The sequence below is a fragment of the Fistularia commersonii genome, chromosome 6 (genome assembly GCF_037954325.1).
Source record: "Fistularia commersonii isolate RoL2024-O1a breed Wild chromosome 6, RoL_Fcom_v1.0, whole genome shotgun sequence".
NCBI classification, from domain to species: domain Eukaryota; kingdom Metazoa; phylum Chordata; class Actinopteri; order Syngnathiformes; family Fistulariidae; genus Fistularia; species Fistularia commersonii.
The window spans coordinates 9,566,925-9,579,305 of record NC_141289.1 but is presented as its reverse complement, the minus strand read 5'-3'; positions in this window follow the sequence as shown (position 1 = coordinate 9,579,305).

The following is a 12,381-nucleotide window of genomic DNA, read 5'->3' as shown; positions in this document are numbered from 1 at the left end:
AGGAGGCGAATCCACACTGAGAAACAACAGCCTGCCGCTCCGCCGCACCAAGCACTCATTGTTGCACATGAGACAGTTTGATTCCTCCGCCCGAGCTACAGCATTTATTACAGATGAGTTTCACACACAAAGACACAAGGAGCAAATGTCACCCTGCCCTTTATTGCTTTTCTTAACCTTTTCCTGACCTCTCTACGACACCCTTGCGTCTCAACCGAGGTCACCCCTGGCAGTACAGTGAAATGTACCATTAAGAGTTTAGCCCCACAAGATTAAGCTGCCCGTCATCACCTGACTCCGCAGATTAGATGAGAGTGAAATTGAGTGCCGGGGTTAAATCAAGTTGTGGGGTGGTTTTGGCTTGTTTGCAGCTGGGTGACATCCGCCCGGGGCCATGGAGATGGAGCTTGTGAGCAACACCCGCTGTATCTTTAAATAAATCAGGGAAACGCTGAGTGCAGACTGAGATTTTATACGCGGTGGGTGGGAAACGTTCAACGCGATAAAAACCCCGGTCTGAAACACGCAACCGATCTGAAATATCATGGCAGTTTCAGATGCAGATATGCTACAGCTTGTGGTCAGCAGCCCAACATTAGCCTCACCGGAGGTGCTATAATTAAGAAATGCCACATGTAATGGTTAAATAAAAGATAATAAGGTTTTTCAATGACAATTACCAATTTCCGAAAAACATGCAGTCTGAATTACTATCAGTTGTTATAATTTTTGACATCTTCATTATATGACAAGCGGGTGGGAGGTCAAATGGTAACTGGTATTTTTCTTAAAGATTTATATCTAGTTCCCTGCTGAGTGTATGCTTGAGGCTAAAGATCGTCTGGACTGCAGACCAAAGGCAACACGCTGGGACCCAAGTACTGAAGTCCCCGAACTTCAGACGAAAAGACATAGACATTTTCGCCTACATGTTGTGAAGTGTTAAACTTGTATTTCAGGTCTGTGGGAGGAAGTCGTGAGTACCTGAAGAGAACATAAAGCACTAACCTTATACAAAAACTCACCACTGAGAAACGTAATGTGAGGGTCTGCTGGCCCCTGTCAGAAGGAGTTTCAACTCCCACCTCCAGCAAAACCACAACCCACGTCCCGAGGGAGGCGGGGGACGTAGAGTCCCAATGGGTCATGTTCCGTGCTTCCGTCGTCGAGGCTGCAGACCGGAGTTGTGGACATGAAGCGGCCGACACCTGTCGGGGCAGCAACCCTCGAACCCACTGGTGGATCCCAGCGGTGAGGAAGGCCGTCAAACTGAGGATGGGAGTCCTATCTGGCCTTTTTGGGCTGTCGGGCTCCAAAGGTGGCTGACAGGTACCGGCAGGTCAAGCGACATGTGGCTTTTGGTGGTCGCTGAGGCAAAAATTCTGGCATGGGAGGAGTTAAGGGAGACCATGGAAAACGACTTCTGGTGGGCTTCGAGGGGGTTCTGGTCCACTATCCAGGGTCTCAGGGGGGGAGAGCGGTGCTCCGTCAACACTGTGAGCAGTGGGAGTGGGGCACTGCTGACCTCAACTCGAAATATTATAAAACAGTGTAGCAGAGCCTGGGGACTCTGGTGCGGATCCGCCTATTTCTGGGGTTGAAATTGCTGACGCAGTCAAAAAACTCTTCAGTAGCACGTCCCAGGAGGTTGATGAGGTCGGCCCTGGATGCCTCAGGCCCCTTGATGTTGTGGGGATGTCCTGGGTGACACGCCTCTGCAGCATTGTGTGGATGCCAGGGACAGTGCTGCTGGACTGGCGGACCGGGATGGTGAGCCCTCTTTTTAATAATGGGGATTGGAAGGTGTCCTCCAACTACAGGGGGATCACACTCCTTAGCCTCCCTGATAAGGTCTATTCAGCGATGCCGGAGAGGAAGGTCAGCCAGATTGTTGAAACCTGGAAACCTGGTTTTTGTCCCAGTGCACATGAGATAGTTTGATTCCTGCTCTGTACCCTCAGCAGCTTCCTCGAGCGGCCATGGGAGTTTGCCCAACCAGTCTACATGTGTTTTCTGGATCTGGAGAAAACATTTGACCGTCTCCCGTGGGCAATCCTGTAGGGGGTGCTGGGAGTATCAAATATATGGAGTTCCGAACCCCATTATACGGTGCCTGTATGACTAGTTTTGGGGCTTGGCCGCATTGCCAGTTGTAAGTTAGACTCCTTTCCATCGAGAGTTGGACTCTACCAGGGCGGCACTTTGTCACAGATTCTTTTCATAACTGTTATGGACAGAATTTCTAGGTGCTGCCACGGCATCGAGGGGATCTGGTTTGGTGGCTACAAGATCAAATTTGTCCTCTTTGCAGATGATGTGGTTCTGTAGGCTTCATAAGTCCGTGATCTCCAGTTCTCACTGGAACAGTTTGCAGAAGAATGTGAACTGACTAGGATCGGCACCTCAAAATCCAAAAACAGGTGGAGTGCCCACTCTGGGACGCGGAAAAGGTCCTGTCTGACATGGAGGAGTTCAGGAGTTCTTGTTCACAAGTGAGGGAAGGATGGAGCGGGAGATCAACAGGTGGATTGGTGCGGCGTCTGCACCGATGCAGACTCTGTACTGGTCTGTTGTGGTGAAGAAGGAGCTGAGCCAGAAGCCGAAGCTCTCAATTTACCGGTTGATCTACGTTCCTATTCTCACCTATGGTCACAAGCTGTGGGTTGCGACTGAAAAAACAAGATCACGGAAACAAGCGGAAGAAATTAGAGTTCTCCACAGGGTGGCCGGACTCTCTCTTAGAGACGGAGAGAAGTTCGGTCATCCGGGAAGAGCTCAGAGCAGAGCTGCCGCTCCTCCGCATAGAGAGGAATCAAATGAGGTGGCTCGGTCAAATCCTCGCTAAATCAACACTCGAGTGCAGCACGTGGACTGTATTCATTTTGTTATTTATTTATTTTTTGTGAGGGCACAGACTATTTTTTTCCCTCCACCCCTGATAAATTAAATTCATCCAGGCTATCGGGGAGTGAGGGATTATTTGTGCCTTTATCTCATCATTCAGCATTGTTTTGCAAAACAATGTATTTCCTGTTTTGTGTGCACATCAGTGTGCATGTGTGTAATTTTTTTATATACATAATGAGTTTGTATTGCATGATTTTCAAAAGCAAAATCCTGCCCAGTAGTCCCATGCTAAAGCTCAAATAAGCAACAGGAGTGGTTGAGCCACCTCAACAAAAGAGGTCACCCACACTCACCCTTTTTTTAAAATTCCAAAACCTAGTTTTGCATCAAAAGACAGAAATTACATTATTTCTTACATGATATAATTGTGTAGATTAACCTGAGTGAGTGAAGTAGCAGTGGGGGGGGGGGGTGATTTACTGTTTTGTTAATCCATTCTGTAATCTCTAAAGATGCTGGATGTATTCACATGCAGTTTGTTCTTTTCTAAAATACATGGAGGCAGCAGAACGGCGTGACAGGCCCGAGCAAAACCGTTCCTTTAAAGATTAAAAGGCTACCCGTGTTAGGGGGAGGGTGTTGTGGTGTCACCCGCTGTGACGGCATCTGTGAAACGCCGCATCACGATGTGTATGCATGTGTGTGAGTGTGTGTGTGTGTGTGAGAGAGAGAGAGGGGGGGGGGGGTGGAATCATCATTTAAATTAAAAGATCTCAGACGTGGCGCCGCATTGACAGCTCAAGATGATTATACAGTGGCATAATTGAACCCATGGACGGACACTCGGCCCAGGGTCGCCCATCTTCCAGCATAAAAACAACACCTCGGGAAGATTTCCAATCACCATCTTTTCTCAACTCAATCCAACAATTTACATTAGGAACAGGAAGAATCACCAGTTTTCCTATTAATATAGTGACTCCTAATGAAGATGAAGATCCACAAGGAGAAGAAGCGCATTCATTGAAATGTATTAAAGACATTCTACAGGTTAATTTGGTATAAAGGGTGGCGTTTGGTGCAGTGGTTAGAGCTTCCACTTCAGAGTAGGGAGGTAGGTTGTAAGTAGGTCTCTGATTCCCTTCCGACAGGGGGCTTTTTGGTGTGGAGCCTCCTTGTGTCCGAGCCATTCATCCATTTCTCTGTATGATGTGAGGGGGATGGTTGTAATTCTCCACACGACTTATGAATGAGAGCATGAATGGTTTAATGTCACTTTTTGGCATATTAATGAGGGAGTGAATGGTTGTATGTCTCTGTATGATATGAGAGGGAGAATGGTTGAATGTCTCTTTATCTGGTCCTGTAACTGATTGTTGACTTGTCCAGTTTGAAACCCGCCTCTCAGCCAATGAAAAGTAAGGTAGACTCCAGCATCCTTGATAAGCAGTATGCCAGTATGACTGGATGAATGAATAAAAGTCGGGTACAAAGTAGAACATCCAAAGTTTTACGAGATAATTCCTCATTGTGTATCATGGTGGTGCTGTTCAAAAACGAATGCTGTGGGACTAAAAAAGACAATCTTATTGTATTATAATATCTTAAACTGCTCTCCTGTAAAGGCAGTAAGGAGAGAAGCCGTGATCTAGTGTTCACGTGTGATGACAGCAAGTTAACCACAACAAAGTCTGCCTCGGGATAAATCGCAGTTCTCTCACCTAAAAAAAAATGTTACTGGTGTAAATTTTGGCATATCTAGCATGAATTAATTTTAACATCTGAAAAAACAAGAAAAAATGACAAGGATGTGTTTTTCCCCATATCATTCAAAGGCCGTATGACTGCAGTGACAACTGTGGCAACTGTGTGTGTGTGTGTGGGGGGGGGGGGGGGGGGGCTTTGACCTTGCATCTATTCAACAACCATCAGCAGTCGGTGCATTAAATTTATAATTTGGAAAAACAGCTCGTTGTCTCACAGGGGTTGACATTAGCATGGCAATACATTCATAAATGCATGGCTGTGTGTGTGATTTCCCCATCAGTATTCTGTACGTTTTTTCGACACGATACCGAGGTATTGACACGTATAACAAACTCCCTTCACCTCCCACACAGGGGGAGAAGGACCGTTGAGATCCGGGGTCGGGGGTCTATATCCATTTCCCATCACCTCTGTTCTTCACCAGAGAGCCTGATTTGGACGTCATCTAGGGGCAGTCCACACCTGCGGCTCATCAGGCGAAGGATAAGAGAAGCCTGCTGGTTGGTTGTTCCTTGCAAGTGCCTTGTCCCTGTGGTCAATGCCTCTCCTAACTAGTTTCTGAGACCCCCTTGACGCAACCACAGAAACAACCCGGCTCCAGCACAGCCCTTTTTTCATTTCCCTAAACCCCTAACGCCTTGCCTCCCGAGTGTATTTGCGTTTAGGTCAGTCAAAATCATGACAAGGACAATCAGTATGGGGTTTGATAAAACTTTGTTGTCCTGTATTAAGTCATCAGTAGGAACACGGCGTATTTGTCGGATTGCGGATTAAGACCCTAAATCTTTACATGTACAAGTGTGTGCCCGTGAGAGGAGAAAGAACAGACAGGATGCCGAACAGAATGACACAATGGAACAGGTGAAAGGGCCCTTAGCTTGTAATCCCTAGTTGCTGCACATTTTAGGATTATTTAACTCCTTATTTAACGTAGCTGCAGAGCTAGGATTCTTGCCGGATGAAAACGCGGACAGAAAACAACATGCCCTTTCTGGGCAGTTAGTACAGACGTAATTATTGGTGATCGAAATTACCTCTCCTTAAATCCTGGGCAAATGTCAATTTTCCATTTATATCTTTCACTTTAGCACACGAACATTCACCTTCACACTCTCTCACTCTATTAAAATACTGAGTGCAGTAAAGTAAAATCGGTACTGCACACGTGTACTTTCAAGGACAGCGACCGGTTTCTATACCTCAGGATACTGTGATACCAGCATTGGTCTCAACGGGTGACAATATTCCTGTAAATGATCCGAGGCTGTGTCGCAGGCACGTTAGCAGAGTGGTAGCGAAAACTAAAAACGAGAAAATAAAACCATTTCCAGTATAACTACAGAACAGATTTGAAGTGTGTGAAAAATGAGCAGTCTGCTAAGTTACTCCAAACACCACCTACTTCCTCTAGGTTATTTAAAGGGAAAGTAAATGTAATTAATTGTGAAATAAGTCTATTCATTCGTTTATTCATTCATACATAATCTATACCGTTTATCATGTATTTTTTTTATCATGTAATAATTATGTCTCAGCTGTCAGTGGGCAAGAGGCAAGGTTCACCCTGGATCTTTCACAGGCCTATATGGAGACATACAACCATTCCCTCTGTTATTCACACAACATATAGAGCAGAAGTGCCCAGTGTGTTGATCGGAATATGTCAGAGGTAATGTTGTCAGATCACATGCCGATCAAAGTCTGCCATCCACCCTCCCTGTGGCCCTTTCCAAGTTGATTGAAAAACTGGGCAGCTATTCTGAGATCTGATATTTTCCTGACATACAATTCACCACGCATATGTATTGAATGGCTTGCAAGCAACTACAAGTTCCAGAAAACAAACCAGCAAGTTCGCCTTTCAAATGATTTACTCTAAAGAAAGGGTAAAACATGAGTGCGGAAGCCAAATCAAGTAAGAAACTGAAAACTCACCACTTCATGTGCTTCGTGTGTTTTTTTTCCACAATGTCATATTTAATGTCCATTCTGTTCCTCTGTCAATCTTCCATTGCCTGTCTGAAGAACAGAAACGCAGGGGGTAACTTTTGGACCATTCACAAAAGTTATGACATGAATTTCCCTCCGAAAAGTGAGCTGAGAAGGAGAAAGGTAGAGGAACTGAAATCAAAGTTGTCCAGACAGCAGTCATTTATCTCAGGGACGATTTCAAAAGTTTGAGACCGGCTACCAGCCGATGCTGTCTGGGATGGCGCTCTGGCTGACTCCATGCTGTCCACGTCATCAGAGTAAGGGAATGACCGAAAATGTACTCTGTAGTGTGCTGTGATGCAAGGTACAAAAACATATGTGTTAAGTGTAGTCGATCTATAAATAAATATAAATTCAGCATTTTTAGTTTCAGTAGATTATTTTTACATGGTGATTTGAAAAGTAGCTGGGGAGGGGAATTAACAGGCAACCATTCACACATCATGCATACTGCTTCAAACTTTTGGACCGGGAAGGAACCGGGAGGAAATCCACACACACATGGGAGAACATGGAGACTCCACGTAGAAGGGCCGCCCTGTCAGAATCCAACCAGGGACCCGTCTATCCACCCATCCATTGTCTACTGCTTACGAGGACCACATTTACAGACAGAAAACCATTCACTCTCTCATTCAAACATCTGAGCAAATTTTTTGAATTGCGTGTTTTTGGACTGTATGTGGACACACATACACTGGCAGAACATACAAATTCCACACAGAAAATTCCCCTTTTGGAATCGAACAAGCGCTAACCACTGCACCACCATGCCTTTCTTCCTAAATGCATCCATCTTCCATAGTATAATTGCACCTCCAAAATGTCCTTAGAGGATTAAGCGGTTGATTGTTGGTAAAGCTTTGTGATGTGGAAAAAAAACACCTTGCTGTAATTTAGCTATGAATGTGGGATGGAGATCCATCTGCTAATGTCAATAAGCTCAATCAATCTGGTCAACATGTGCCGCCGCAGCAGCTGGAAGCGGCAACATCTGGCACCTTAGGAAAAAAAAATGTAAATATGCGCAGAGTTGTTGCTCTTTTGCTGCATAAAACACACAGCCTGACATTTGCACAGGGGGGGGGGGTATAGGATAGAAAAAGTCAAACATCTGCAACTGAAGAATGGACCGTTAGGAGAGTAAACGCCACAGCGGGGATAAACAGGATGCACGCGGTTTAATTGAGAGCTCACCACAAATCCACCTGTATCTGCGAGGCAGTCACATCGAGATACGGACAGGGATATAATTATGTGCGGTAGCTGTTAAGAAGACCAAGCAGGATAAACAGCCTAGAAAGGATTCTTTAATTGGAAGGAACATCACAAGACCAACTGACTTGAGCTACGAGCATCGTCGCCGCAATACGATCTGTGGACAAGTGGTGATGAAATGAGCGCTGCCCCTGTTCCCTGTGTGTTTTTTAATTACTCATCTGAGTGCATTTCAAAAGGGCCGCTGCTAGCTTTGACCAAAACAACCCCTCACCCACCCTTGAACATGATGTAGTACGCCGGAAAATGCTAAACTGAACACAAACAAGGAGAAAAAAGAATAAAGAAACAATTTTTGGTAACAGCGATGTTATTGTGCAAGATACCCATCGGTGGAAATACTGCCAGCTACGAAGGCCTTTCCTATCTCTGTAATTGGAAAAGCCTGTTAAGCTTGATTTACTGTATTTGTGCAGCGCTTATTAGGCTAATTAGCGGCAAACAATTAGCTCGGAACCACCTTTTTCAGATTTTGGCACATCGCTTTTCGCTCCTCACGCTTTCTCCTGTGGCGTTTGTGTGTTGCAAAGCGCTCTTTTCTGACCACCAAATTTGGCCGGCCCCTTGGGCTGCAGAGCCCCCCCGTGACCTCAAACTACGTGGCCGAAAAGCAGCCGAGATCCATTATTAAGAAGGTACATCTCGCATTACATCGCAAGCCAGTGTTTCCTTCTTAACAAGCACAACTCCCCCCACATCTTTTGGAAAGGATTAATCCAAGCGCAGATACTGTTCTGCAGGATTTGTGAAGGTTCAAGTCTCTCTCTCGACCCTAATTAAAACCAAGCGCAGATATTGAAATGTGGCATCAGAGCTGTGGAATGGCACATAAAAAACCTGTATATTAATTAGTTTGCTCTCTTTCAGGGATACCCATTTCTGTTTTCTCAGAAATTCATTAAATGTTGACATTATTCATTGCACATGGTGCCCTCACTTTACTTATCCAACTCAAACACCTATTTTATAGCTTAATTTCTAATTGCCCTATCTCGCGTTTCATTTACATGCCTAATGACCTCTTAATACCTATAAGACCATCTCTTAAACCTCGATCTGGTCATTTTTTGTCAACTTGACAATAGCTGTGTTCAACTCGCCAATTCTTTTTTTTAATGAATTAATGAAATAGCCTTATATTAAATAGAGGTGTTTTTCTTCTTGTGCTACTTCCTGCCTTGACTCTCATGCGTTGCCCTTCACATTCTCCGATCCCCTTTCAACATTCAATTAAATATGTAAAATTGCACAGTGAACCACAATCACATAATTTTTCAAGTATAGGTAATAGATTAGGGCCTGTTTTGACAATCCTGTGATCCACAATAGCACCATCATAATGTATGAGATCAGGAAGTTCTCCCACAAAGTAGCAGGAACTGCTGCGAATGCCTGCAAGGCACCGCAATTTGGGTTTCAACCCTGGCGTCTCATAAATCTCTACCTTAAATAGAACTGAGGAAAGGCACACATTCAAAGAAAAAACAGTCCCAAAATAGACCAAATTCTTTCTCTAGGAAAGGATTTTAATAAAAGACGCATCACAGAGATCAAGAAAAAGTAGACGGCTTGATAAGTGCCGTCTTATCTCTGACCGTGAGGGACGGAAAAATCGGTGTTTAAACAAAACATCTGCAGGACTGATGGCAGTGGGGGGGGTGTTTTCCAGTCATGGCGTAGCGTCTGCGCTGCATTTAGTGCAACAGCCAACACACCACCTCAGCACCTCAGCGATGTCAGATCTTCACAAAGCGGGGACATGGGCCTGAGCTTTAGAGAAGTTCTGAAGCCTGCAGGGCCGGTTGCTAGAACCAGATTATTATTCTTTAGTTTGTTAGACAAAGGGTGGGTTTCTTAGATCTAGAGTAAGTGGTCTTAATTAAAAGTCAAAATCAGATCATATGTATAGTGGAATCTCTCCAATCCACAAAGTGGTTAGACCTTTTGTCTGACAGTAAGAAGGTCCCTGGTTGGATTCCGAATCTTCCGAATCCACACACAAAGATCCATGTTCTCCCCATGTCTGCGTGGGTTTTCCGTTTTTTTCAGTCCAAAAACATGCAGGTTCACTGGAGACCTTAAATTGTTACTAAGACGGTGGATGGCTGCGTGTCTCTATATGACGTGTGAATGAGATTGAATGTTTTTATGCCTTCATATGTGGCCATGGTTGACTGGCTCAGGGTGAACCCAGCCTCTTGCCCAATGACAGCTGGGGTATCTTAACCCTCCCAACAGTAAGTGCAGGACAAGCAGGGTAGATAGTGAATGAAATTAAAAATGACCCAATATGGAAGGACTTCTGTGACATTGACTCAGTTAAATACTAGTGTAATGGTTAGGTATGAGTAGAATTTTTTTTCCAAGTTTCCTGAATTGATTAATTAAGAAAATATACATATAAAATAATTTAAAAAATCTGAAAACTTCACAAGCATGACAAAACCCCATTTTTAAGGTGAAATTGTGCAAGTAAACTCTGAAATCCATGCAAATATTACATAAATCACCTGCAATGACCAAAAACTAGTATCAACATTCAACTATTTCAATGATAGATATAGATCCCCTTTGCAAACATCATTAAAATATACAAGTCCAAAGGTGAAGGTGAAGATACATGCAAACAATTAACATTTCATATACCTTTTTTTTTCTTGGCTCTTTGGAGCTTGGAGAAATTAAAGTGATTCGATAGGTCTGATACACGCAGGCAGGCAGTGACCTTGAACTCCCCATCCACTTAACCCTCCTCCTCCCCTCCCGCCACCTTCACCCGTACTGTTTTGATTGGGCTAATCTCAGCTAAATTATAAAACCTCTCAAGGCAATATGATTGAACGGCGGTCGTGGCACTGCCTTGGTCCTCAACCACCTCAAGGACATCAGGGGCCATGACTGGGCACGGCATCTATTCCACTACGTCGCAACACGTCGAAATCACTCCTTGATGAAAGATGGCGATTGCCAAAGCTGTTGTGAATGAAGGAGCGGGTGAATTGTTTTGAGTCCCGTCTCTGTTCATTCATCCAGCATGTCAAGCCCCAGTGCCACTCCATAAACTATATTTGTTTGCTTGTTAAGGTGCATATTTTCTCGCATTTCTGATGGCCGATCGGACGGTGAAGCGGTGCGGTCGAAGATGACTCAGAATGCCGTCAGTCTACCCTTTCTCGAGACACATTAAAGCTTGCGCGATAAAAAAAGGGTGATTCGGGTTTTGCTTTCATTTAACACATCATTTCCCTTTTAAACGTGTCCAAAGGATGAATCCCCCGCTCCCCCCTTTTAAGACAATGGTTTTAATGAAAAGATGAGTCATCACAAAGGACAACTCTGGCATTTTGAAAAGTGTTTTTTCACTCTGCTGTGACAAGTATATGAGAGCAAGATTCTGAATCTGAAGACACCTTACCACCTCACGATAAGAATCTTTCCTACCTTCAAACTTTGCATCTTCTGCTCAGAAAACGAACTCATAACCCTTCAAACCGGAGTGACACCAATTAAAAATGTGGTTTTCTCACACATTCAAACTTCAGACTGTGGTTTGGCAAAAGTTGGCCAACCACCTCTCGACCAATAACAGTTATTCACATTTCAGTGCGTCGGGTTTAGCTATAGGCCACGAAAATAACCTTGCAAATTTCAAAGATGGTCAAGGTTACTGAGCGACAACTTGGTTCTATTAGGCCGACACGTCTTCTGGACTTCTTCCGTCCTCCTATTGAAAGTTTGCTTCAGTCAAGGCTGAGAACAGGTGGAGTACATCCGCTTTTTCATTTCACAAGGTCTCCCTCTCTCTCTCTGTAACCCATACAAAAATACTCACAGCTCAAATCCCACCACTCCAATCTCTGGAACGGTTGTTTACAACATAATTTTGTGTAGAACACAGACAACTATAATATACAAAAATCTCTATTTAGCTTCAATTAAAGCCTGTCTGTTCATTCATTCATCCGTTCATTATCTATACCACTTCTTCTGATCTTAGCGTCACGGCTGATGAGCTGTCACGGGGTGAGAAGTGGGGTTCACTCTTGTTAATATGAGTTCACCCTTTCATTCACATGTTACAACAAACAATTATTAACTCTCTTTCATGTAATAAAAACATAGCCATTACCTCCCTCATTCATACCTCATTCAAACATGAAACCATTGTCTTGCTCTTTAACACATCATATAGACATAAGAGTAAATCCTCGCTATAACGCGGTTCACCTTTTGCGACACCACTGATTCGCTATTTTTTTTTGTGTGCGTTTTTTTTAATGCTTTTTTTTTTTTTCATAGTACTGTATGTTGTGTTCCGCATCCTAATTGGCTAAAGGAAGGTAGGCTAGTGTCAACAATCTCCATGACATGTCTCTGTACAGCTTGTCAAATTTACTTTTGCAAACTTTCTCCATAACAAAACCCACTATGTCGAACAAATGTTCTGCACCAGCAAAGGCACCTGACGACGCGCCCAAAGTGAAGCAGAAGATGTTA